This window comes from Tyto alba, unplaced genomic scaffold, assembly GCF_018691265.1.
Source record: "Tyto alba isolate M040663 unplaced genomic scaffold, T.alba_DEE_v4.0 Super-Scaffold_3, whole genome shotgun sequence".
Classification (NCBI taxonomy): Eukaryota; Metazoa; Chordata; class Aves; order Strigiformes; family Tytonidae; genus Tyto; species Tyto alba.
Window position 1 is genome coordinate 17,358,160 of NW_024881304.1, and position 26,241 is coordinate 17,384,400.

At 45.0% G+C, this 26,241-nt stretch overlaps 1 protein-coding gene across 2 annotated transcripts in view; it reads left to right on the forward strand.

The window, feature by feature from the left end:
• Positions 1–8,849: 8,849 nt before the first annotated feature.
• CNTN4 (contactin 4) overlaps positions 8,850–26,241 on the forward strand; it is a 348,713-nt gene continuing 331,321 nt past the window's right edge. For both annotated transcript variants that reach the window (XM_042799543.1, XM_042799544.1), the window contains exon 1: positions 8,850–9,125. The gene's annotated coding sequence lies outside the window, so the exon portion shown is untranslated. The remainder of the gene's footprint in view (positions 9,126–26,241) is intronic.

Consider the following 26,241-nt stretch of genomic DNA (forward strand, 5'->3'; position numbering starts at 1 on the left):
CTCATCACATCCTTGCATCAGCTCCTCCCCGACCCAGCTCTCAGTGCTCACACCTCTGGGAAAGGCACGATTACACCAGCCCTTCGGCACGTGTTTGCCTCCCGCTGCACTGCCCGGGGTCAGCACGGCTCCTGGGTCTCCTGGTCGGGCTGTCTTCCTCCACATGGAGATGAAGGTTTGTTGTCAGCCTCTGAGATGGGACAGAAAGGATCAGTGGTGCCAGCTTATGATAGGGAAGCAGAAAGGAAGAGGTATTTCCTCGAGCATCTCAATACAGTGGCTTGAGGATCGTACGCTTTCCTTCCCCTTAATGTCTTGGCTTAGGGCCACCGTGGTATCTGCCTCCGCCAGTCATTGGAGACAGGCCTCTTCTCACATCTCAGCAGCAATTCATGTGTAGGGATGACAGATTCGCTGTTTACTTCAGGAAAACTTGGGCTGCCTATAATAATCACCAATCACACCATTCCCATTTTGAGTTTCCTCATACCACCCCCATGTTATCAGCTCTCTATTGTTGAATCTAGCAGAATACTGACATTCCCTGCTCTAATATCTCAGATGTGTAATATGGCTTCTTTACCCTGGTAGATCTGATGAAAGCCTATTCTTATTTGCCACAAGCATTCTTAAAGGGAAAAAAACCCAACACCATTGTTGAAAGAGTACAGTGCAGGTATTTAAAGAGGCAGCTTCTGAATGCTGCTCCTTTCTCCTCTTGACATGAAGATGAACTTCCTCTGGTAGCTGACTCATTGCCCTGGGCTATCGCTCTAATTTCTTTGACTTCTGATGAGCAGATGCTCTAAATCTGTCAATATGAAGCACAAAAGGATCTTATTAATGGTCTAACTACTATGTTTTTCATGGGTAGTGCTATCAATCTTACCTTATGTGCATTATTGCTAGCAATTGTTTACATATGCTGTAGCTCCCACTCAGTGCTTTATACCACCTCACTTCATACTGCTGCCTCATATACAGTGGTCTTTATGCTACATATATCACATTTATATAGCTTGAGTGAGCTTGAGGCTCACTTTCTCTGTAAGGTACCAAGCTGTAAGGTACTTTTCTGTTTTCTGTAGTATATTGGTGTGCCTTGAATTATTCACTCAATTTCTGAGAAGCAGCATTAAGAATGTAATCTTCTGTTCATAAATCCATTGGAAGATTCTTAATAATGTAAGCCTTCGTGGAACATCCCAGCATTGCAAAGGAAGGAGTAAGCATTTCCTTAGGGTTTCAAATGGTTCACTCGCCTTTCCTTTGACAAAGCTAAATCTATTCTTTAGGAAAAAAAAAAAAAGGCAAAACAAAGGGAAAAAAACCCACAACACTTAGCTTTTGAAAGGTTTCAACCATTCTTTTCTTCTTTTTCCTTGTAACGAACGATCAGCTGCTTTGTCACTACAAGAAGGTCCACAGAGCTTGCAGAATACACAAAAGCAAAATTGAGGACCATTTACATTCATCAGTTAACACTAACACACTCCCTGATCCTGCTGCAAAGGTAATTTGCTTCTGTGGGCTTCCTTCTCCTGAAGACATCCTGGAAGCCTTCATTTCAGTACCAGAATATCACCTTATAAGCACTCAACTCGGGTGAAATCAACCACAACGAAAACTTGCATTCATCTCCAGAATTGAGAATTCTTGGAAACGCTGGCACTACCTACAACAGAAATGGTGGCACTGGTGCTGTTGTGGCTGCAGCCCCCGTAGCCCACGCGAGCGCGATGATCCTGAGCTCCCAGGGCATGAGTGAGGCTGTGCCTACGTTTGGTGACCTCTCTGCGCTGGTCTGGTTTTCAAAGTGAAGATCTAAGAAGGGCATTTAAAACGTCTGGATTGTCTTGCTTTGCCACTTCCAGAGAAGAGCCAGGAGCAAGTGGGATCGGCGTCTTCTGGGGAAGAAACGGCATCTCTGAGCATGGCCACCTGGAGCAGCTGGTAAGTCAACAGGAGAGGAGAGCGGGAGAGGTGGTGGCAGCATCTGCAACTTCAAGCAGGGTTTTCTTCTTGAAACCTTGAGGTAGGAACAGGAAGATTCAGCTGCTGATTTTTTCTCTGTATAGGACAAAACACTTCATGTCTTCGGATCTCTCTTTTCTTACATCAACTTTTACATGTTACTTCTACTTAGATAGTAAACTTCTTGTGGGGCAGCACAGGAGTGAATTTCGATGAGATCTGCGATTACAGAACTACATATTTTTGTGACTGTTCATGAAATAGATGTCAACATTTCAGAATAGTATCTATCTACCATCAGGCAACTGCAGTAGAAGATGCTAATTCTATGTTTTGATTTGGGTTTATACAGCAGCTCCACAACTGTTTCTTTTAACGCAATCCCCAAAGTGATGACAATTTATCACAAGTATTCGCAGTGGTATTTGCAAGTTTGGGAGATATGTATATGTGGATTAGTAAAACTAAGCTTAACACCCATGGAATGTCTCATGGTCTTGGTGGTACAGCATTTTGAACCCTCTACAACATGTCTACACTGGCTCAACCTTTTTCTGGATTCATCATATATGTAAAATCTCTCCTGTGTTTACTTAAATATCTTAAATACACTTGGGACTAAACTGTTTGGGTTTGTTTTGTCCCACAAGATATATCCAATTCAGGATATTATTTTCAGATAATGACTTAAATGGGAATATGCATGTTCATATACTGCTAACATGACTTCCATAATAATATGATCCCTTTTAGGAAATTATGTATGCAGAACCAGTGTGTTGGTAACTGCTGTAGAAAGCTAAAATTCAAAAGTGACAGTTAATAACTAATCTGTCGAATGTAGCCAACTGTCCTCAGGAAAAAATAATTGTTTCAATTAAAAAAAAGAGTCAGTTTTGTTTTTATTCTTCTAACAGCTATGAAAGTATTCGTCTTTATTATTGGCAGGCTTCTACTCTTCAAATAAAACTGCACCCTATCATTACTGGAATAAAGTTTATCTGTTATTCATAAGCTGCAGAGATATGTTTCCCTTATTCTTTTTCCCCCCTCTCTGCTGTTTTTAATGGCCTCTATAGAAATCTTTAAAATAAAAATTTGTATTACTTTCTTTTTCCTTGGCACAAATGTATTTTTCCTTATATTTCTGTGCTGAAATTAATACAGTTCTATTTTTGTCCTTTCTGATCTGTACATCAACAATAGACTGTGTCTTGCTCAGAATTGCCTCTGTGGCTTCCATTCTAGGGAAAGTCTTAAAGGCCCTCCCGTTCTCATTACTGAGAAGAGCAGATCGTATTTTGAAGGGGTTTTAGTTAGCTACCTACGACTTCAAACCTGTCTATCTCTAAATCAGTGAAAACTCCACGGGTGGCTTGTGTGAGGACCACACCAAGCCCATGACGCTGCTCTGAAATCGGAGGCTCTGCTGGTGAAAGGAGACAGGTCTGCGTGTGTTTGTGGGGGACGTACATCAAAAGCTGAAGCGCCCATACAAAAGTATTCATTGTATTATATTCTGCATTTGGTAGTATTAATACAACTTGTGCATTGCAAAAAGTTTCCGCTTGGCAGTTATTCACAAGAGTTGTTAGACTCCTCAGTGTAATTCTGATGCTGATGGGAATCAGATTCACGAGCGGGATGTTCGATGACACAGAAGCACTGAACTTCTCGCTTTAGGATGTGCCCCTGCTCCGTGTCCTAGGGGAGGGAGACGTTTATCACTCCTTTCCCTGGAATAACTCACGACAAGCATGATTTGAGGCAAGATGTTAGATAAGACAGACCACATTTGATCTGATAATTCTTGTCCAATGACATTAACTCCTAAGTGCCTTGAGTTGTATCTTCTTTGGATACTTGGAATTTTATCTGGCCTGGAAAGCCTGTCTCCGCAGGCTTCCCTGGGAAGGAAAGCTGCCCCTTTATCTTGGATCACACCATTGGACTCATGGAGGGTCATGAAGAGTTACGTTGGAATCAGTGGGGCTTCACACGGCTAGAGGACTTCATCTGTCAAGCCTGAAGTGCAGATTAATTCCCTGAAAGCCAAACACCAAAGTTTTCAGTAGAAAATGCACACGAGTGCCTGTAAGCCCCAGCTAACTTTGGAGGAAGAATCACCGCACCGTGGTTGATCAGGTAATTGGTTGACGCTCCTTCTTCCATCTGATCTTCAATTTTGACCCACAACAGCCCACGTGCATTGTATTCTTTAACAAGATCCCACCTGTGCACAGCTGGTGCACAAAGTTATTGTTATCAAAAGTCCCAACTAGCAGATGTGAAGGTGTGTTTGAGTTATCAGCGCCAACAGCCATCTCTGTTAGGACTTTGAAAGGGAACGGGGAGGGCATTATGCTGTATGTTTATCAAGTGATGGATGATTAATAGGTCTTAGCGTACAGTGAACGTGTATCTCTTCTTCACATGCTAATCACATGGCATTTATAAATGTCAGCACCTTATCGTGGCAACACACTCTGAATTTTGTGTGGTTTTAAAGGTATTTATTTTAAATATTTTTAATGTGCGTATTATTGAGGTTGCATCGTTTGAAACTTCCCTTTTGCAACGATTTAGAAATGTGGCGAGTTTTTCTTTTAATTTCTGAAGCAATTAGATTATTGCTTTTTAAATCTTGTGTAAAAAAAATCACTGCAGATAATGAAGTTTTTATTAACGTGTTTCTTTAACTACTAAAATGTAGCAGTGGGTGTCACCTTGGAATCTTAATCAGGACAAAAATAATTTATAATTATTACACTGAGAAGCTTCAGGGTTGTCCCATTCTGCTTTTTTTTAACGTTAAACTTATTTGCTTTTTAACCTAAGGCCTTAATTTAGAGTTATAAATTATAGTTTTACCATTTGAGAATTGCATAATTTTCATTCAAAAATCCTGAATTTCATTATTTGGTCATAAAAATGCGCTTTATTATCAAATGTGATTAGGAACTGTGAGCCTCAAGGGATTTTTGTAAAGGTTTAAGAAGAGTTTGGGTACAGAAATCCCAATGAAAAACACACAAAGATTCTGGACTCAGCCGAGCTTTTTAGACTGCAAAAGATTTTATTTTCTGGCCATAATTTTTAGGTCCATTCCTGTGCTCCCTGATTCAGGCAGAACTGCTGTTGTCTTCCAGAGAGTTTATGGATCTAAAGAATTTAGAATTAAGCTAAAGAAATTAAGAGTCCTTTAGAAATCTGCACCTTGAAGGCTGCGTTCTATCCTCAGACAGTGAAGTTGTTGAAGTTAAGATCTGAAGACTACTTGATGACACTAAGTTTGCAGGTACAGATCTTTGGTTCCCAACCATTTTGTTCGGGATAAATAACCCACATTTTCAAAATACTTCACTGAAATCGGCCCTAGCTGGCATCTTTGACAGGGACCCCACCAGAGTGGCCAAAAATTGACTCAGTTTGGAGGAAATATAGCCTTGCAGCGCCGAGCAAAGGTTTCTGAAAGAAGCTCTGGGTTCTGTTGGCAAAACACTGAGGGTTCGCTTCAGTTTCTTCCTCGCTTGCTAATAAGCCATCAGCCTCCAAGGCTGTCCATCCACCACCTTTCCACAGCACTAAAATCACTTCAGCTTTGTATAAAAGATTTATTCTCCTACATATCACTGTCTGTGTTGTCACATACCTGTGAGAATTTGTGAGATATGTGAGAATATTTACAGATCGCATCACAAACAATTTTCAACCAGTTGCTGATTACTCTTTTACGACTGTATCTCCTTAAAAATTACTTATTTGTTGCACTGTCCTACAACGAAACTCGTATGACGGAAGGCTGGTGATGGTTAAAAAGAAAGGCAAATTTCTCCAAAGCTCGTTGTAAGCTGTGTTGCTCCCTGCATCACGGAGCTATAAGCAGCCCTCGACTTACCCAGCCCCTCAAAGGATTTTGCGAATAGCCATCACTTTGTAAAGATGGTCTTGGTATTTTAATTAAAGGTCAGACAGAACTGCGGTGTAAACCTTGGAGATGTTTTGTAGCAGTCATTTAAAGCAGAGTTGCTTAATGAAGTCTTATTGTATTACTCAAACAATGCCCAAACCCTTCCGAAGATTTACGGAAACTGCAGCCTAAACAACGAAGTCTCTGCCAAGTTCAGGCTGCGAGTTCAGCAGCCATAAATCACAGCCCAGCCCTACGTCTGCTCCATCCCTATAAATTGTGGAAGCGCTGCAGGGCTGTGCTCCTCTTTACTGACTCCTCTGTGTTGGCAGCGAGTAGCACGTGGCGGGTACGTCGGCCCGAGGCCCCGGACCCCTCCGTAATGCAATCACAGGGCAGGACAAGGCAAATGCATTCAGGATGGTGCCAGTTTTGTCTTCTGCTTGGCTTTGTCTGTACGCTTGTGTGACAACCTTCACGGCAATTAAAAATAGTTTGTTTTTACCTAATTAATATTAGCGTGCTAAATACTGTAGCGATGCTCTGGCATGAATATCCCAATTGTCAATCATGGACACAGTTGTGCAGCAGCCTGCTTTCTGAAGGTTGTGCTGTAAGGCTTTATTCAAAGTGTCAGCTTTACTATTACAAGTGATCTTAAAAACCTCCAAGGCAGTTTTTCTTGCCAGATTTAGGAAGTATTTTAGACTATTTGCTGAAAAGAATATGTCTGAATTTTAAACCGGAGTCTTTGATTTCTGACTCTTCTACTTTTGGCTTTATTCACAGATTCCTTCGGAAAGAAAAAAAAAAAAAAAAAAGCCAGTGACCTGGTTTGCTTGTTCATTCAGTGGCGAGTCATAACATATGCAGAGAAGGTGGCACAACCAAAAGGCTTTTCAGGGAAGCCATCTGTCCGCACACACCACTTCCACGGGTTTACCTTTCAGATCTTATTTGCTTTTGGTTGCCACCCTGTTGAGGGTGGATGATGTTTTTCCCTGGCGCTTGTAAGGATGTTGCACGCTCAGATGGGTTATGATGATGTATTCTACGCATGTTCCTATTGAAAAATTCGGAAGCATTTTCAGCGTTGATTTCCCTCAAGAGTTATTACACCCCACACAGATTGGCAGTGCTGTGCCACGGTGCCAGGATTTATGAGGTGACCTTGGAGACACAGGCACTCCCAAATTGAAAACACTTGGAGCTAAACTTGAAATATATTTATTTTGGATTACTGAGCAGTCTCCACTATTGTATAAATCAGAATGAGATTACACAAATAACACATAATGTTTATATAACATTTCATAACATGAGGGGATTCATTCATACATGCCTCGAGTACAACACTCCTGCCTCCTCCAGACTCTGTTCTGCAGTTGGGTCTAAGGTTTAAGCTTCGCTAGGATTCAGGGAGGGCAGCGCTGGCCCTTCTCGCCCTCTCCGTGGGCACTGGACTATATTTTGGGCCATCCTCCATCCTACGGGAGCCGAGCACTCCTCAGGCACTGCGGGCAGTGGTACTCAGCGGCTGCTCGGGATTGGGCCGAGTAAAGATGCTCAGTTATCTCCAGCCGACGTTGGAGATAACTCCAACACGTTGCTTCGCCGCTGCGTGTAGAGCTGCCCAAGCCCCTTTGGATCCCCACAGCCGAGCCCCACGTGGGGCTGAGCTCGGGGCCCCAGGGTGCCCTCCTGAGCTGCTCGGGGTGCTCCCCGACCGCCTGCGGGAGCTGTGCTAATAAAGAGGTGCTGATAGATGGCAACGGAACATCTGAGCGAAGGCACGTTGAGTGCAAACCTGGAAGCAGCAATAAACGCGAATCCAACCTGCACTAATGTTAATTGTCATTCAGTTTATATCGATGTGCAGTTTATTAAACCATAAAGCAAGGCAGCAAGCACAGAGAGCAACTCCAGAGATAATTAAACATAATAAGGGTTTCACTTAATCCCTCAAAACCCAGGGGAGGCACAGTTAAGACTGAATACCCTCTTTGCACTGAAAGGCGTTTTTTGCACAGCCATTTAAGAGCACTTCCCGGTACAAGATACCAGAACAGGGGAAAGGTAGGTCCCACCTTCACTTCTGAATACATTTTTTTTTTTTTTTTTATTTTCTTTGTGCCTGTATATCACTCTGATTATTAAGCCGGAACTCTGACTTTCAAAGCAGTTCGTGGCTCGTAATTTGCATTGCGGTAGCAAGTCGAGGCCCTCGTGGGGGATCCTGAGAAAGGTCCCAGAGCAGGACAGGGTGGTGGCGAGGGGGGCTGGGAAGCAGCTGGGATGGATGGTACCTGGGAGCGCTCTCCTCTCCGGCTTCTCTCCCCTCCCTCCACAAAACACTAATTTCTTGGACGAGGAGGGTTAGAGAGGGGATGAAAGGAGAGGGTGGATTAGTTGTGCGAGGGGCTGACAGAGCAGGCGGATGAAGGAGGGAGGCAGGTTTGGAAGAGTGAAAACGATTATGGCAAATCTGAGATTCATGCCGACAGCCAAGGCAGAGAGGGAAAGAAAAAAAAAAAAAAAAAAAAAAAAAAAAAAAAAAAAAAAACCAAACCACACAAACAAACAACAACAAAACAAACAAACAAACAAAATACCCCCCGAGGTGTAATTTGGGACTCTCGGGTCTCTCGTGAGTGGGACTGGGACTGGCGGAGGATGGGGGAAAAGCGGGGAGTGGGAAAAGCGCGGGCTCCGCGGGTGCGGACGCGTCCCGGGGCCGCCGGGAAGAGCCGAACGCGGGCTGAAAGGCGCCCAAACCCCGAGGCAGGGCAGGGGCGAGCCCCTCCCCGGGCTGGGGGGCAGCGAGCGCTGTACCGGGGGAGGGGGGGCTGTGCCGCCGGGCGGGCGGCTGCCGCTGCGCGCAGGTACCGCGCCCGGGCTGCGGGGTGGGAGAAGGGTTAAAGGCGGCCGCGCTCCCGCGGCTCCTCCGCCCGCCCCCCGCGCACGGCGCAGGTTTGGGGGGGTGGGGTCTGCGCGGCGCTTCGCCCGGCTGCCGCCGCTCGATGCTGCGGCCGCGGGTTGCGGGCGGGAGCTGCGCACCACCGGGCGGGAGCTGCGCACCTCCGGGCGGGAGCTGCGCACCACCGGGCGGGAGCTGCGCACCACCGGGCGGGAGCTGCGCACCACCGGGCGGGAGCTGCGCACCACCGGGCGGCAGCCGCGCAGGGCGGGCAGGCGGCGGCCCGCGCCCGCGGAGCCGAGCATGCCCCTCCGCCCCGCCTAGGTAAGCGCGGCGCGGCTTTGCGGCGGGAGGAAGGAGGCGGATTTAAAAAGAAAAAAAAAAAAAGAAAAGAAAATAGGGAATAAATGAGGAAAGCGGTTGCAGCGAGGCGCGCGGCGGGGCGGGGGGGCTCCCCGGGAAGGGAGATAATGGGGGGGGGGGGGGGGGGAACGCGGGGCGCGGTTCCCGTTGCCACCGGGGCTCCTCCGCGGTACCCGGCGGAGCGGGATGCGGAGCGCAGCGGATCCGCGGCGGCGCGGAGAGGCGTGCGGAGCTGGCCGCGGGCGCGGAGAGAGGGAACGGCGTGCGTGTGGCGGCTGGCAGAGGGCTGCTCCCTCCCGAGCCGGCAGAAATGCATGCATAACTTTTTCCTTGATCCAGCCAGCCTCCCTTGCTCGAGTTTTAGCTTCTTTCGCTTTCCCCAGGCTGATGTTGTTGCTTCCGTGTCGTGAGCAACATAATGCAGCATGTTGTTTTATTTATCCCAGACAGGAATGACTTGCTCTCTAAACTACAAATTAAACGATGCTGCTTGCATAACAAGTGGGAATAGTTTGTATCTTACATACTAATTATCCATTACCTTTTAGACTCAGTAAAAGCGTTGCTTTTTGGTTTGTGGGTTTTGGTGTTTTGTTTTTGTTTTTTTTTTGTTTTTTTTTTTTTTTTTTTTTTTTGCAAGGAGGGTTCAATAAAACAGTCTGATGTCTTGCAGCAACGTATTCATTTTGCCTTGCTGGATTAATGTGGGCAAAGGATTAAGAGCCAGCATGTTGATTAGGCACCCTGAGGCGCGGGGAGGAAGGGGGGACGTTCGGCTGTGCTAGGAGGGAAGTCAGTTTTTGTGTTCGTGCTCGCACATCCTCCTGTTTACGTGGTTGGGTTCAGGACCTGCAGCCTCACCTCCTAGGCAAACCGCCCCGCTACTCGTAAGATCCGTTCTGACACAGCACCTCCGCGCTCCCTCCCTCCATCCCTCCCTCCCAGCCCGCCGTGGGGCCGGGGATGCCGCGGCCCGTGGCACGTCCCGGTGACCGCGGGGCTCTCGGAGCCCCTTCCCTCCTTCCTCCTGCACCCCGAGCCAACAGCAGCTCCAGCCCAGGGGAGTGTGCGATGCTCCAGCCCAGCTCCCCGCACCCCGGGGCTCCCCGCGCTGCTGTCGTGGGGAGCAGGGTGACGGGGCCGCTGCGCTTGGGGTCAGCCCGCGGGACCCTCCAGAAACCTTTTCCGCTGCTTTCCTGCCCAGGACACTGATTTTTTCTTCTTTTCTGGAACCGAGGAGCTTGCGTTTTTACCCTGCGTTTGTAAGTCCCTGAAAACTGCTTAAATGGCTCTTGAATAATCCTTCAAAGTCACCTCCCCTCTTTAATACCAAAAGGACTTTACTTTACATGGCTAATCCCTCTTTTACTTGCTGTACAGCCTCATTTAGAGGTGTGCACACTGCTAATTTTCCCAAATCAGCCTGCTTTAGACAATGGCTTCCACTGGCGTGCAGCAACCTCTCCCTCCTGTTCTGAACTCTGGGCAGAGCTGAATCCGTCTGACAAGATTTTGCTTGATTTCAGGAGGTGTTTCATCAGATCCCATCAAGTGAACTAGCCCTTCGCAGGAAGCCACACCTAACCCTTTGGTTTGTGTGTGTTTGTAAATACTACCTCTTCGGAGGCTCCGGAGGGTCTCCTGCCCCGTGTGCCCCAGTGCCGGCCAGCCCGGAGGCAGCGCTTGGCTGGTGGGGACTGGAGCAAAGCAGGGTGTGCCTGCAGGTACTGGGAGTGGAATGATCCTGGCAAAACTCCGGCGACTTGGAAATTTTCTCATCCTTCCCTTCTGCAGTGGAGTTGAGCTCTCTTCTAGCTCTCTTCTAGTGTTCCCAGAATTTTAAGCTCGTGTCGCTCTACATGATGACAAAATGTATGTTTTGAATGTGAATGACAGCAGAAGAAAAGCTTAGCTTTGCAAGAAGGCTCACTTCTCCCTTAGCATGCGAGCAGGAAACACGATGAAGTGATACTGCCTTCCAGCCTGAACTTTACCTGCGTTAGCAGTGATGCCCGGAGCTCCTCAGCCCCTCGCCTGAGGTCACCGTGGATGCCTGATGAGGGGCAAGTGTGCCTTCAGTGTGCTCTGGGGGGTGGTGGGGGGCGAGTGGCGACGTGCCCTCTTCTCTGGGCCACGAGGACGCCTTTTGGCACAAGCCCTCTTGGATGGGTGGTCCCTGAGCCCGCAGCCACCCTTCCCTTGGTTGTATTTCCAGGGTTAATCCCTCCATTTCTCGTCTCCCGAGTGCTGATTTTTAACCGTCAGCTGAGGAGGGTTTATTCTAGAGGGGAAAATAGCCAGCACTGCAGGGCAGCAAGCAGCTGGTGAGAGAGCCCACCTTGCTTCCCAAACTTGCACCTCCTCGTGCATGGAAGCGTTTCTTGTTGATATCCATGTCTTTCTATTTATGGGGATTCACATTTCTTTGATTTAAAATGCACGCCTGTGTTAACCCATCAGGGACAGCTGAGAAAACAGGTGTAAGCTCCCGTACAATTTCTACCACGGACGCAAGACTTCAGAATAATTTTGTAGATATTCTAGTCCCACATAACTAACTTCCCTTGGTTTAGAGAGTTGGCTTTGTCTGACAGTTCTGTGTAGTTGATTTAAAAAAAAAAAGTCAGAGGTGGAGACAAAGCAGAGCTTGAAGGAGGGATATTAGCCACAAGGCAGCTAGATCATCGGCTTTTTATTTTCTTTTGTGGTCTTTTTGAATTTTATTTGGTGAGGCGTGGTGGAGGCATCAGCTGCCCGTGGCTGGTCTCCATTGGGGGCAGGGGTGGGCACAGCCCCGGTGCCGTGCAGGCAGCGCCGGGGCTGCAGGCGGTGTGGGAGAAGATGCTATTGCTTAAAAATACTCTGCTGCGTTTGAAAGTTCATAAATCATCACAGGTCTATTTTTAGCCATGTTAGATTAGAGCAAGTCTGGGGTTTCTTCCCACACCTCCCGTCTGTGGCCTAAAATGACCCGATAATGTCCTTGTAAAAGCTGTTTACACATAGCTTTTGATTTTGTTGGTGGCCTGTTGTTCAGCCCCACTGTTGTACGGAGGATGGGGCTCAGTCTGAAGAGGGTTTGGTGCAACAGGTGGGAATTTTCCTTCACATGCAGAAACTGGAAGTCTGCAGCTTGGTGCATGAGTGATGTGCAGCCCCTGACAGGAAGGTAATCACAAACACAGAAAAGTAACATGAATCACACAAAATCCACAAATGTCAGCACCGAAGCTCTAATCTAGGCATGCTGCCAAGATTTAAACTTGCACACATCTTTACTGTTATCTGCTACAGTGGTTACTCAAATATAAATATGAATATCATGACAGTAGTGATTCATTCTTTTTATTATTAGCAAAGCAAATATATAATGATGACATCTCACTGATTTACTGTTTCACGAGACTACACAACTACTCCCTGTTCCCCACCATCGTTTTCCAAAAATGGCGATATTAAAACAAAAACTCTTGTGTCAAATCTGCTTGCAGTCTTAACATAAATGAGGCTCACGTTTCATTATGAACCAAGACAACAGTATTTTCTACACTAAACAGGGGTTTCCAGTACTGTACATGTTGTACTTGGGAAATAACTTCATTTTTTGCTTTTCCCTAGATACAAGCAGTCACTTTTTATCTTAATCTGCAGGATAAAAATCTGTTTCAACAGGACACTAAGAAGAAGAAAGATTTGTTGTTTGTTTGTTTGTTTGTTTTTAATTGCTGGGTTAAATCACTGAAAGTCAAGCCCTCAGGACCAACAGGGTCAAAGTATTTTGAAAACAATTAATCTAGTGACTTTGCCACATGCATGATTCAATTCTAGGAAGATAGAGCATAAGTAGCAAGTTTTCATTTTGCAATGAGAATTGGGATTTTTGCTCAGGTACGTAATTACAGCATAGAAGTATCAGCATGTGGACTTCAGTAAGGTAAGTGATATGCTTATTGCATTGTTCCACTTCAAAACAGTGTTTTGGGGACCCAAGAATATAATCTACAACCATTACATTTTTAAAATCACCTTTACAGGGATTATTTTTTTAAATTGTGTTATGCAGCTCAAGATTTCAAAAATTAGGTTCTGCCACATTTGTTTCTTCTACTGATTCTTCCATAAACTCCCAGATGATCAGCAGCTGATGGCCTATTACTTGAAGGTTTGCTGGAGGTATCTCAGATATGGCCTGACGACTTTATTAATGAATAAAAGTTTTGATATATCCAGTATCAAGCTCTGCTAAGATGCATTATACTGAAGATTAAAAGAAAAGTACCACGATGGTACTTCACCACCTTTTCTCCTCTTCGTTTTTCCAGAGGCTTTGAACCAGGCTTCAGAGAGACTCAGTGGACACAATTGTTATTAACCATTTCACATGGCCTTTCCCCATTCTTGTTTGCAGAGCAAGATGTGGTTGAAAGACCAGCTGTTAGGCTTGGCTTTCTCCGGATTTTTTTTAACCCGGGTGGGCAATACAACAGCACTGCCTCCTGTGATGGTTCATCTTCTTTTGCAGTCCTTGCTTGCCCATAGCACAGCCCAAATGACTCCTCCATCATTGTCCCTGCGCCTCCCGCAGTCTTTCTTGGGAGTAGCTTAATTTCTGACCTGGTCACCACTTGCATCTCCTGGGATTTCCCGGATTAATGTAATTCTGAGGTGACTTGGAGGGGGGGTAGCATGGGGGACTGCACTGATCGGGGGAACGTGGCCAGAGCTGCTCAGATTTTAGAGTTTCCAACAGCCGTTGGCTTTTGGTAGCTGTTCAGGAGACAAGCTAGTCCTGAGCTGCTTCTAACTCCAGACTGGTTTACTCTAATATAAATTCTATCAGTGTAAGATCTTTGTCAGCCTCAGACAAAATCTGTGTTTATAATTTATTTATATGAAAGTTTAGCCAATGAAGAGATAAGGTATTTAAACCCAATGTATATAAGGTTTAGCTACTTAATTAGAAGGCTAAGAAAGGGAGCAAATAGCAAACTTGGTGTTTGTAATAGGAAAACCTGTATTATGAGTGGTAATTTAATCTGAATGGTACTGATTAGCAATAACCTACCAGTGGGTTTTCAACCGAACTGTAAGTGCATGGTTTATTAAGCACTTTTTTATGCAGGTAACAGGGTATTATTTGGGAAGACTGACAAACAACATCATACTCAAACAATTAACCACATTTCTATCTCTCTGCTTCCAGTAATACGAGTGTGAAAACCCTAATAGGAGTGTGAAAACCCAACTGGCCATCTGTGAAAGTGCACAGGGTTGCTGAGGATATTCAGTGCACACTGCTTTCCCTGCTCCCTGCCTGTATGTTAACGGTTCTGATCTCCCATTTTTACATCTCTCTCGCTATAGCTGTAAAACCTTGAGCAGAGATCTTTCTCCAGCATGATCCATAGTTGTGCTTGGAGTGATCTGCCCCTTCCTGGCCTCTGTTAATGAGCCATCAGTAGAAAAACTGATTTTTGCTCAAACCCCTCCATGGGATTTAGTCCCACTCTCCTCCATGCCCGTCTTCTGACTGAGCCATGGTCTGTTTTTCTGTGCCTTTGGGTAGTCACAGGCCACTCACTATCTGTGAGCTAAGGGCTGACTTTAGGGCTTGGAGAAGGCCCATAAATTTTGCCCCCAGGTTGCTGGCAGGCAGGTTTCCCTTCCTTGGAGTGACCGTACTGGGCTCATACCTGAGCCAGGTTCTTCTGCTAACTTAGCTGTAGGCTTGTACCAGGTTTAAAGTCAATAATCTTTTATAGGACGGGTTGTATATTGGCAAAGAACATATATTGGTGAGTCAATGGCAAAATAAACATCCTGGCTAACTGCCATGGTGCTGAGCTGCTTTCAGGGGGATCTTAGCTTAGTAGCACACACACACACCCCCCACGGCAACCTTGGTTTCTGACACCACCATGAAGTGTGAACTGTGTGCTGGGATGATGGGCTGGACCTTTAGTGGGACCCCCACATTTTATATAGCATATGTGTGAGGAGCTTGTAGCTGGTGGGCTACCGATGGTGCATAAATACATTTCATGTGATTTTCTTTTTCCATTATATTATTTGATAACACTGTACTTTGTGTTAATGGTATGACCCATGAGAGGTGTTTGAAAGATGTGCTCAGTGCTGAGCGGAGGAGGGTTCTTCACCTCTCGCATAGAGTACTGAATAGCTTTCATCAAGTAAGATTTTTTTTTTTTATTATTATTTTTTTTTTATCACTACTACCCTGCTCTTGTGAAGTGGAGGCAAAAGCTCTGTATCCTCTTGTCATGAATGAATGGATGAATCTTCTTGGTCTTTGTCTCCCACTCTTTTTTAAAAAAAAAAAAAAAAAAAAAATCTTCTGAACAGCACTCAACTCCTAGCTTTTTTAAGAGTTACTTGGCATAAGAGCAGAACATTTGCCTAAGAGGGTTTTAGTCCAAGAATGACTTTTCATATTTAATTGATCTGTATTGTTCAATTAGGGAGATGTATGATGCCCTCTGTTGTGCATGTATAGCTGGAAGTACAAATGAATGAAATATGAAGTACGGCAGAAGAGTAATTTCAAAGAGAGTCAGCTCTTAGCAATGAACAAAACAGGATTTCAATCCAGGCCTTGATATGTGTAAGTGAATGTGAATTGTGTAAATACATCAGATTGTTAACTTTGACATGCAAATTACTTTGAATTGTAATACTTGTCCTTATTTTGGCCAGAATTTGGTAACCTTTTTGTTCCAAACCTTATTTATAAACATTTCCAACTCCCGAATTAATGTTCAAACATATTTCAGTGTGTTACGCTTCTGGAAACAGCTTGTTTGGGCTTCAGAGCCCCCCACGGTCTCCCAAATCCAGGTGTGCTGTCGAGCATCGGGAGCTCAGCAGAGGACACAGCAGCGTGACATGCGGAGACACGAGTGACACCGATCCCACAGGGTGGCAGCACTCGACCCGCATCACCCGCACGGCTCCCGCTGCCGCGGCAGCCGCTCCAGACCCGAAGTGTGACCGGGCATCCCGCTTCCCATCCCACATCCCATCCCACATCCCTTCCCATCCCACATCCCTTCCCATCCCACATCCCTTCACATCCCTTCCCATCCCACATCCCTTCACATCCCTCTTCCCATCCCACATCCCTCTTCCCATCCCACATCCCTCTTCCCATCCCACATCCCTTCCCATCCCACATCCCTTCCCCTCCCGCTTCCCCTCCCACATCCCATCCCGCATCCCTTCCCATCCCACATCCCTTCCCCTCCCGCTTCCCCTCCCACATCCCATCCCGCATCCCTTCCCATCCCACATCCCTTCACATCCCTTCCCATCCCACATCCCTTCACATCCCGCTTCCCATCCCGCATCCCACCCCACATCCCTTCCCCTCCCGCATCCCTTCCCCTCCCGCATCCCTTCCCCTCCCGCATCCCTTCCCCTCCCGCAGCCCCTCCCGCCCGCTCAGGAGCAGGGTGCAGCTGGGGAGCACCCACAGCCAGACCTGGAGCTTTGGGCGTGCGCCCTTCGACATGGGCCCAGGAAAGCGTCAGTGCCCGTTTGCAGAGAAAGAGGCAGTGCCAGTTTGCAGGCAATTTTTACAGTAACATTTTCTCAGGATTCCTAATTCTGAAGAACCAGTACAAAAATGCATCTTTTTCTTGCCACATTCCTTCAGTGTTGTGATTCTCAGTTGACCCACAAAGCCCTTCTGCTTCTCAGTTTACCCTTCATTTTCCCCCACTGCTTTTATACTTGCTGTTACCCACCTTTACACAGACTGATGCAGTGGGTCCTCTTACATTTTGGCTGACAGGTAAGGATTTTTTGTGGCTTGCTCAGCATTACCCTCCTTCTGCTCCTCCCCACCTCCTTTAGTTTCAACACAGGATAATCAGGAGGATTCCTCTCTTGGATCCAACACGGTCAGATCTGCTGATCGAAAGCTCCACATATCCCTGAAGAATGATTTAAAACTTTGCAGAAATCAGTTCTCGTGAGCAGTGGGCGCACGGTTTGCGCAGAGAAGCTGTCCTGAAAGGTGCGTGGCATGGGGGACAGTTTGTCTGTGTGCAGTTCTACTCGATGACTTGCAGGAAGGCTTCTGGGGGGTGTACATGTGTCAGTTAAGGATAGCTCAGCCTTGGTCCAGTCCAGAAATCCACGTGGCAGAAGAGATCTGCCAGCTGCTTTGCCAGCTCGGTTTTCTGTGGGCATCAAGCAGGCGTCTCTCGGCAGGCAGGGATAAAAGGTCTGTGGGCAGGAAAGGCAGACGGGGCGGATGGAAGGCACTGAGCATCCTTCCCTCTCTGAGCTCTGCTGCCACAGCGCTAATTCATATTGTTTGCCAACACTTCCTACAATGAATATTAAACGAACATGTCACACATTGTTTTACCGGGGAGGCAGAGATGGGAAGGCAGATCCGGAGCAATGCTAAGCATTGGGTATCTCCTTGGGAGCACTAGTAACACGCTGGTTTGTGTTAAAGAATTACTTGGGTGAATTCAGCGTGTGATGGGTCTCTTCTAATTGCAGATGTAGGGGAAAAAACACTAGTCAGATACATCTGAGAACAAAGAGCGCAGAACATGGATTGACTCAATATTTTCTCTAGTCAAGTGGAAAAAAGGAAGCCTGGTATGAGAAAGCTGGAAAGGTCAAACTAATTTGTACTTGTGTGATAATGGGTAATACCTCTGTTGTTTATGAAGCTTGCCAAATCTGTCCGGTGTTAACCACTGTGACGTATCTGATGGTGATTTTGCGAAATCAAAAATTAAGTAGCGATTGTTCCACCCGCTTCATGCCTTAATCTGTTATGGTTTAGGATTCCTTTGAAAAGTTCCGTATTCTTTACAAATTAGTTGTGGTGAAATTTATTCAGTTCTCTTGACTTCAGTGAGGTTGGTAAGAGTAAGACTGAAAACCTGCCTGTGTCTTGCTGCTTAAACATTCCGACTGTGTTCCTCTGTTTATTTTGCTGCAGTCTTTCCTGTTTATTTACTAGGGTAAGTGGAAATTTTATATGCGCGTACAGCTACTACTATTAAAATAGGAATAACTGGTGAGCTCCTAATGCCCCAGACTGCCTTCTGCTGCCTCAGCTATTCAGGCAGATCTTCAGCTTCTTTTAGCAGCCGCTGGAAGTTGTGTGACTTTTCCTGGGATTCTGGTTTCTTTCCTGGGAGCGACATTGCTACCAAACTGCATCATTTTCTGTGAAGCAGTAGGGGACTCGATCGGGAGTCCCTCCTGCCTCGTGTACAGCAAAAAGTGTAGGCTCCAGAGGAATTCATTTGCTAGGCTTATCGCTGAGACATTTAATATCCAGAATGATTTAGTATATCAAATTCTAGAGTTTTGGGCTGAATGTAGCTGCATTCGTCATTGTTGCAGAACCTTGACAGTGAATAAAAGGTGCTGCAGGGAACCATAACTCATGTGGCAAATTAATGGGTTCCCGGCTTCGCTTGCTCAGCTAAATGGAAGCTGGGAACAGTGTGGTCTTACTGGCCAAGGGCTTTCTGCAACAAGTGTGCGGGTTAGGAGTTTGCATGTCCTTCATCTCTGGAGTGGATATTAAAAGCGTAGCTCTCCTGCCAACTGGCTGTGACTGGTGTTTTTCACTCTTGAAGGTACTTCACTTTGAATGACTTTAAAGGGGGAAAAATTCCCCAGCTTCTTAGCTGTCATGGGAGATGATGCAGTTGTTTTAACAGATTTTTTTTTTTTTTTTTTTTTTTTTTTAGTGGGTGTCCATAGGAAAAAAAGGATTTAATTGTGAAGGTTTCATATGTTCTAAATTTTACCACATCATAGTGTGACAGAAAACTGAAAGCTATGAGCACAGTATGTCCAGTAACACTTCCAGGCCACGTACCAGCACTGATAATTTTTGTCACTGGAAGCATGTGTGTATTGCAAAGAGATATTTGATCAACCTCAAATGATGAGTTTTCCCAGACTGGTCTGGGCCTGACAGAGCTTTATCTGTAGACTGCTCCAAATCCCATGCAGGCTGTTTTAAACCAGAAATCTCTCTTAGATCCTCAGCAATACTTATGTCTTAGACTGTTGGCCATAGGAGGGCTGCAGCCCCACATTTTCTTGGCCCTGATTTTGCTCTTTGTTTCCAATTCTGCCACTCTTACCAGTAGATGAATATTTTTCTATCCTCTTTTAGTTGCCAAATTACTGGACATGCTGAAAGACATGGCACAGCTGAGGGATAGGAGGATGAGGAGAGATGGTGCTCTAAACAGACAGTTTAGTTGGTGGTGTGTTTTAGGCAGGCTGCGGTCAGCCTGTTTGCAGTGATCAGCAGCTCCTGAAGCTTGGATGTGAAGTGGAGTGTTGAGCACTTCATCTTGGAGAGCTGACTGTACATTTGGTAATTGGCTCAATCACCCTCAAGGGCTATAGAAGTTAAACATGCGGCAATGCCTAAGAAAGCAAATAGATGGAAGGGGGTGGGTGGTGGTGCGGAGTGGTGTGGAACTGTGACAGAGTTGCACCAAGAGGGCTTCAGAAAACGTGCAGAACTGGGTAGCTGCTAAATACTGCCACTGCATGTTTTTTGTCCAAGTCAGGCAGTTTCGTGAGCTCTGAACTTGCACTTCTGAAGTTCAGGATGACTCCGTGTTGTCTGGCAGATTAGTCAGCTGTCCAGAGCACCTTTACAGTGTTCAGAGCAGTTTCAGTACACCCACATTTGCTCCTTGGGGCGAAAAACCACCAGAAACCAGGTCTCCTGCTCTCGCCACAAGTTTACATATGAGCTGGAGATGCCCTCCTGGGGAAAACAAACCATAATGACTAATGCAGTCTTTTAAAAAGCAAAGTGCACTCCAGAAGATGCATGTTTGAAACAGTCTGATTTAAGGCACTGAAATGGTTGTGTCCAAAAATGTTTCGAGTATGTTGGGATCACGTCACTGTGCAGTGTTGCTGTGCTAACGACACAGATTGAGCAGTTTTGGTTTGGTTGCTGCACCCCTGTTAACTTCTGTTTAGGGTGGGTTTGGTGGAGGGGGCTTTTTTGTTTTGTTTGTTTATTTGGTTTCAGTCTTGATTCTTTCATTTGAAGAGCAAGTTTCAAGGTCAGTCAGTGCTTTTCCAGGGTGTGTAAGTATAAAATCCAACTGTACTGTGTGATTGTACTGTCTCATCTGCTTTTCTACTTTAATCTTCTGGACCACTGAAGTTAGAAACTTGACAGCATGTGGCAAAAGATGCCAATAATAGCTCGGTAATACCTTCTTCTGGTTTGTTCAATCCCGTGTAAGTGAGAACTTGCAGCAGAGCTGAATAGCACACCGTTGGCCAACCTCAGGTGGTATGAATAGAGTCCTTACCGTAGATTAAGTGATACATCACAGCTCCTGTGCAAACATTACATGGAGGAGCCCGTTCTGCAATAGCTAGCATAAATGGGCAGAAGTGCAATGTTTGTATTGCTGTTTATTTAATTACTTCAGATTTGCTTCTCTGTATACACGTGGCTGCACAGCCGTGCCTCTGAGGCTCTGGCCTCCTCCTGAGCGGTCTGTGCCGGGCCAGAGCGAAGGAGGTGGAAGGAGCTTAAAGAAACTGTGAGAGCTGCAGGCTTGGTCGCCTCTTTGCTTTAGGAGAGGAAAGGCATGGCAGTTAGAGAGGAGGTGGAAAACGGGTGAAGAGTGTGGGGCATGGCAGGAAAACTTCAAAAGGCCAGGAAAAAATTCCTCCTTTCATTTTTTCTTTTCTCCTCTACTCGGACTATTCAGTCACTTGGTGCTTTGGTGGCTCCATTCACGCGGTGGCTCATGCAGTGTTGCCCGCGCAATAAGGAGTAAGAACGATGTCCCGTAGAAGACTCAGTTATGGGTGCTTCTCCTCTGTCAACACCATCCACGGAAGACTTGCCGAAAAACCCGTTTGTGGTGGGTCTGCTGCCAAAGAGGCTCCCTTGCTCCAGGAGAGGAGGGTCTGACAGTGGTTAGCTGGACCGTCCCCTTCCTCCATCCCGGGGAGCTTCCTCCCGGCTGCCGAGGTGGTGCAGAGGGAAGAGGTCTCCCCTTCTGCCTGCAGAATACCTCTAGTGCAGGAGTTTCTGTCTCGGTCCAGGAGGAAGATCCTTCAAATCCTCTTTTAAAAGCATTTAACCTGGCACTGGAGTGGTCTCAAAATTGAAACCAGCCCCAGCGCCAAACCCTCAGCTGTTCCATGGCCGTCTTTTTCCCCTTTATTTTAAGTTGTCTGAGATTTGTGGTGCAAGTATACAGTTTTGTGGACCAGCCAGTGCTTCCAGTCATTCCCAGTGTATCCAGAGATAGCGAGGCTACCTCTGATAGCCTGCTTGCTGTCAGCACACACTGTATCTCAGAAGCATTTTATTATTATGATTATTATTGTATTTTAGAACCATTACCTAAAATATGGAATCACTGCCCCTAGAAGAGTGGATTGTCCTTTCCTGGACAGCTAATTTTATTTCACTCAAGAAAATCTGATTCATATTTCTGGAACATTGCCACTAAACAGCTTTCTAAGCAGAGTTGCAGTGCAAGACCAAATTAGATTCGTGTAGGGAGAAGGGAAGTATTGTTGTTGCAAATGTCCAAAGGGGTTGAAATGAAAATAATCTTATAGATCAAACTTAAATTGAGTTCAGATATTACAGAGATAACACAGTTCTATACCTGGAAAATCCCATCTGTCAAAAATAAATTTCAGGGTCACATTTTAAAATGGCACTTGTAGTTCTGGATCATCTGGCTCCTATCTCTGGCAGACCTGGGATGTCAGCCCCATGCATTACCGTGGCACAGATCTTGCACAGTAGTTCGGGCTGCGTGCACCTGCTCAATAGAAAAAAAGAAAAAGAAAAGAAGGTGAGGGGATGCTCTTCAAGGATTTGTAAAATCCTTCACAAATTGCACCAGTCTGAAGTGGCGGATACTGTCTGTCTTGGTGACTTTTGAATAAGGCTTTGAAAATTTAGGACAGACTATAGCTAATCCCAACATCTCCAGGAGAAAATACCTTGTGAAGTTCTGCAGTTTGAAGTAGAAGCAGTCTGAATCAAACTTGAAAACTTTTTTGACCCTTGTTACTGTGGTCTCTGAATGGACGTAAAATTTCAGGTCTTTAATTATCCTTGTGGAATTCTCTTGAGCTGGCTGTGTGCTATTTTACTGGAGATGAAAAACTGAGATGCACATGCCAAGATGTTCAGAGAGACAGAGTTATTTAAGCACTTCAGTTTCTAGTAAGCTCTAGCCAAATTCTCAGAGTTTTAGGGTACTGAGTTATTAAAAATAAGTTGTTTATGGCAGAGGAGAAATTTTAACACTGACGTCTTTTCTTACCCTCCATGGGTTGCATCATGACTCTGTCTTATGCTTAAAGCAGATTTAATTATTTTTGCACCTGTGTTTTGCTTTATATCAGCACCTTCGCAACTGCATGGGATTCAGGGTCTCTCAGAATACTCGCTTTAAAACTACCGATACCTGGGACTGAAAGTTTATTTTTGAAAATGTAATCAAATATGATTGAGCTATCTAAAACATTATGAGTAGACCTAAGCATTCTCATAGAAATACTTGACAATATATATACTAACATAATGTCATCCATTAGGATTGTGTAAAATATAAAATATCATGCAATATTTAAATCCAACTGCAGTGAATCCTCTATACCGACAGTATCTAAATTTAGTAAGTAATTAAATTTCATGGAACAGAAGAATGCATTTCTCCATTGCAATCTACTTCTTGTAAGGATAAAGATTATGTTATTATCTATACTTCTATTTTTATATAATGTAGTATTCTTTTTTTATATATACTTTTATATATATTAACTATCAGTTTTCTGAATTTCTACATCTGTATTTCAGCATCTTTGCTGAACAGGACTGGGGACCCTGGGAGATGCAGGCTGAACACGAGCCGGTGCTGAGGCTCAGCCGCCCTCGGGCCTGGCCCGTGGCCACGGGGTTGGGGGGGACCATCACCCCTCCCTGGGCACTCGGTGCCCCCCGCCTGCACCCCGCTGTGAGGTGGCTGCTGATGGGGGTGGTTGAGCTCGGGGGGCCACCGCGGTGGCAGGGACCATGCCCTGAGCATCTGGATCCGGATTCGTCCCGACTCTCTTTTCGGAGCATCCTTCGGCCACGACCAAAATGAGTCTTTTCACTGAAAAAAGCCAATTCCTGCTTTTTCTTTCCCAGACACTTCACTGACTGAGCCTCTGGCTGTGGAAGACTCAGGCTTTAAGACTGTGATGAAATTAAGCGTGTACCCAAGCCCTTACAGGATCAGGGCCAAACACTTTAAATAATTGATGGACTGCTTTATTTCTTTAGCCTTTCTAAAGTAAACTGAGTTTCAGATGCACATGAGCTGACTTGGATGTTTAGTTGGGAAAAAAAAAAAAAGCCCTTTAAATTGCACTGATTTCCCACAGGATTTACTTGGGACCAGAAAAAAAAAACTTCTTCAGCTTCATCCTTCCTTCTTTCTCTCTAACCAAACACCTTTTTTTTTTTTTTCTTTTTCTGTTCAGGCTTTTTGAATTCTTTTGTAGGGAAAAAAAAAAATCCTATTAAATTAAACAGTCTGAAAAGTGGAGGGGAGGAAAGTTGTCATTAGTGTTTGTGAACTAAAGTTGGCCAACTATCCCAAGGGTATTTTGATTTTGCAGAGTATACGTCTGTGTAATTTTTGTAAATGTTTATAAATTAATAATACAGCTAGAATAGATGCGTTTCCCTTAACACCTGTCGGTGTCTGTGATACAATGCAAAAGCAAAAGAATTGAATGTTACTGACCCAAATATTGTGTAAGTTGAGAAGAAAAGGGGAATGGAGGTCAAAGAAATAAATAGCAGAAGGAGAAGCAAATAATGAGCATCCATGTTTTGATTGCTAAGTGGTACTGTGGTCTGGTAGACTAGTCTGTAGGAAGGATGTCATTTGTACAGGCAGGATATGGAAGAAAGTAGAATTAGTTTGTTGAAAAACAAGCAGGAAATGTGTGTCCGTTTTGGATGGCTCCTCATATTCCACTTCTGCCAATGGCTAAATATATTAGCTGAAAATAGAAGTGTGGCAGAAATAACAGAGTTAAGCTGGGCTTCAGAGGGAGGAAACTGCATTAGAAAAAAGGATGCGTAGTAGTCCAGAGAAGCGTAGCTTTTTGGAAACTTCCCTTTGAGCAGTGCCTTTCTCCAGCGGAAAATGTCAATGAAATAGGACACTCCTGAGAATTAACTTATAAGACTGTTTAGGTTTACTAATGATACAACATTCCAAATTATAGATAATTCTAAAAGCTACATTGGTCTAAGTGGTTCATAGCAGAAAATATGCTTTGATCCAAAATGCCTTTTTTTCTTTCTTTTTGTTATAATCCTTTTGCACTTTGGGTCATATTAAGTATCTAAGCACTTTCTTACCCTTTTCTGAATCTGAACATGCGTAGAAATCGTAAAACTGTCTTTGAGGTGACTTTGATGACTTTGGGAAGGGAGTAAAGTGATGGTGTGTTGGTAGTACGAGTGGGCTGGACTGCTGATCTGGGAGAGCGTTTCCAGATCTCAAATGTGATGACATGTTGGCGCAGACACCCGTTATCATTGGTCACAGTTAAGTTTCATAAAGTCTTAAATACCTTCCATGTGTTAGCAACACTGCTAACATGAATATAAAAGCACTGTAAAGTTTTTTTAAGACCAATGTTCATAGCTGGAAATGAATTCCTGCTGTTGTCAACCCATTCACTATCCTCTTCATGAAGAAAAAGGAGATTCATTCTTCTGCTGTGAAGGTTCCCCCGTCCGTTCATCTCCTTAGCCACTGTCACTCATCCCTTTCATTTCTGAACTTTATCATTTTGTATTCCAGATAGTGGATTTGATCCATCCATCAGCTGTCAGTAACTTGTCAGAGACCCTGGACACTTCCAGATGTATTTTCTGCGCAGGCCCTGCCAGAAGAGAGGAATGTTGTGCAGAGAGGGCTGGGCAAGTCACAGACTTGATCCATTTTTGCTGTACTTCAGATTAGCCTTTTTCACCACTTTCCCTCTGAAAACAGAACCTGAGAATTTGTAATGGGTAATTTTTGATTTGTGAGGAGTTTTAGAGTTTATTTCTAGGAATAGACAAACACTCCTATCTCAGGCTGTTTTGACAAAACACATCAGGGAAAATTCTGCCCTCCACTACACAAACAAAAAGGAGAGTAAAACTTTGCCCATTCTGCTTTCTTCAGTTGAACTTGTTGATGATGCTTAGAGAGAGGTTTCCATGGTGAATGCAGAAAAATCAAATTTGAAAACTGTTTTCTTTTGTGCATTTGCAGCTATTGTTTTCAATGGTCACTGTTCTGCACATTTAACAGTCATTATCCACACCTTCTAGCTTGCAAATACATTTACATATTTTAAATCAACATTAGCAGGGAAAAATCCATGATTTGCCCAGGGCTGCTTATGATTTTTTATTTTTTAATATCTGTCAGAAAGGTCTCTTCTAGCAGACGGCTCTGCTTATTTGATAACTTTGTGTATTGATTCCTCACATCACCTGCTTCATACTCACTTAAGTTATATTTCATTTCTGTTCCTTCCTCTATTGTAAAAGTACAAAATGAAAACCGGGTAGTAGATTCTTGCTTTATTCTTTTTTTTTTTTTTTTTTTTTTTTTTCCCCCCCTGTTGGAGCCTCATGTACTACATTCCCTGTCTGTTTACCAAGCGCATTTTCTCTGTTTTTTTTTTTCTTGAATGGAAAGATTCTGGCTTGGAACCAGTGACCTTTTAATACAGATTATTCAGAGCCATACTTGCAGCCTAACCAATGCATCCAGGATGCGGATGGATTTCCAGCATCACTTTCTGCATCTTTCCCTTACAAAGCAGTTCTTGCTGCAGCCCAGCCGTGCATCTGTCCCACGGGTGTGACACGGGGACACTTGTGCATGGCCACAGCCAGGGAGCCCATAGCCCTGGTACCGCAGTCTTCCTCGTACTGGTGACGGGCCTGCCAGTATCCGCCGGATCTCAGTTTGACATCTTACTCATTATTTTCGTT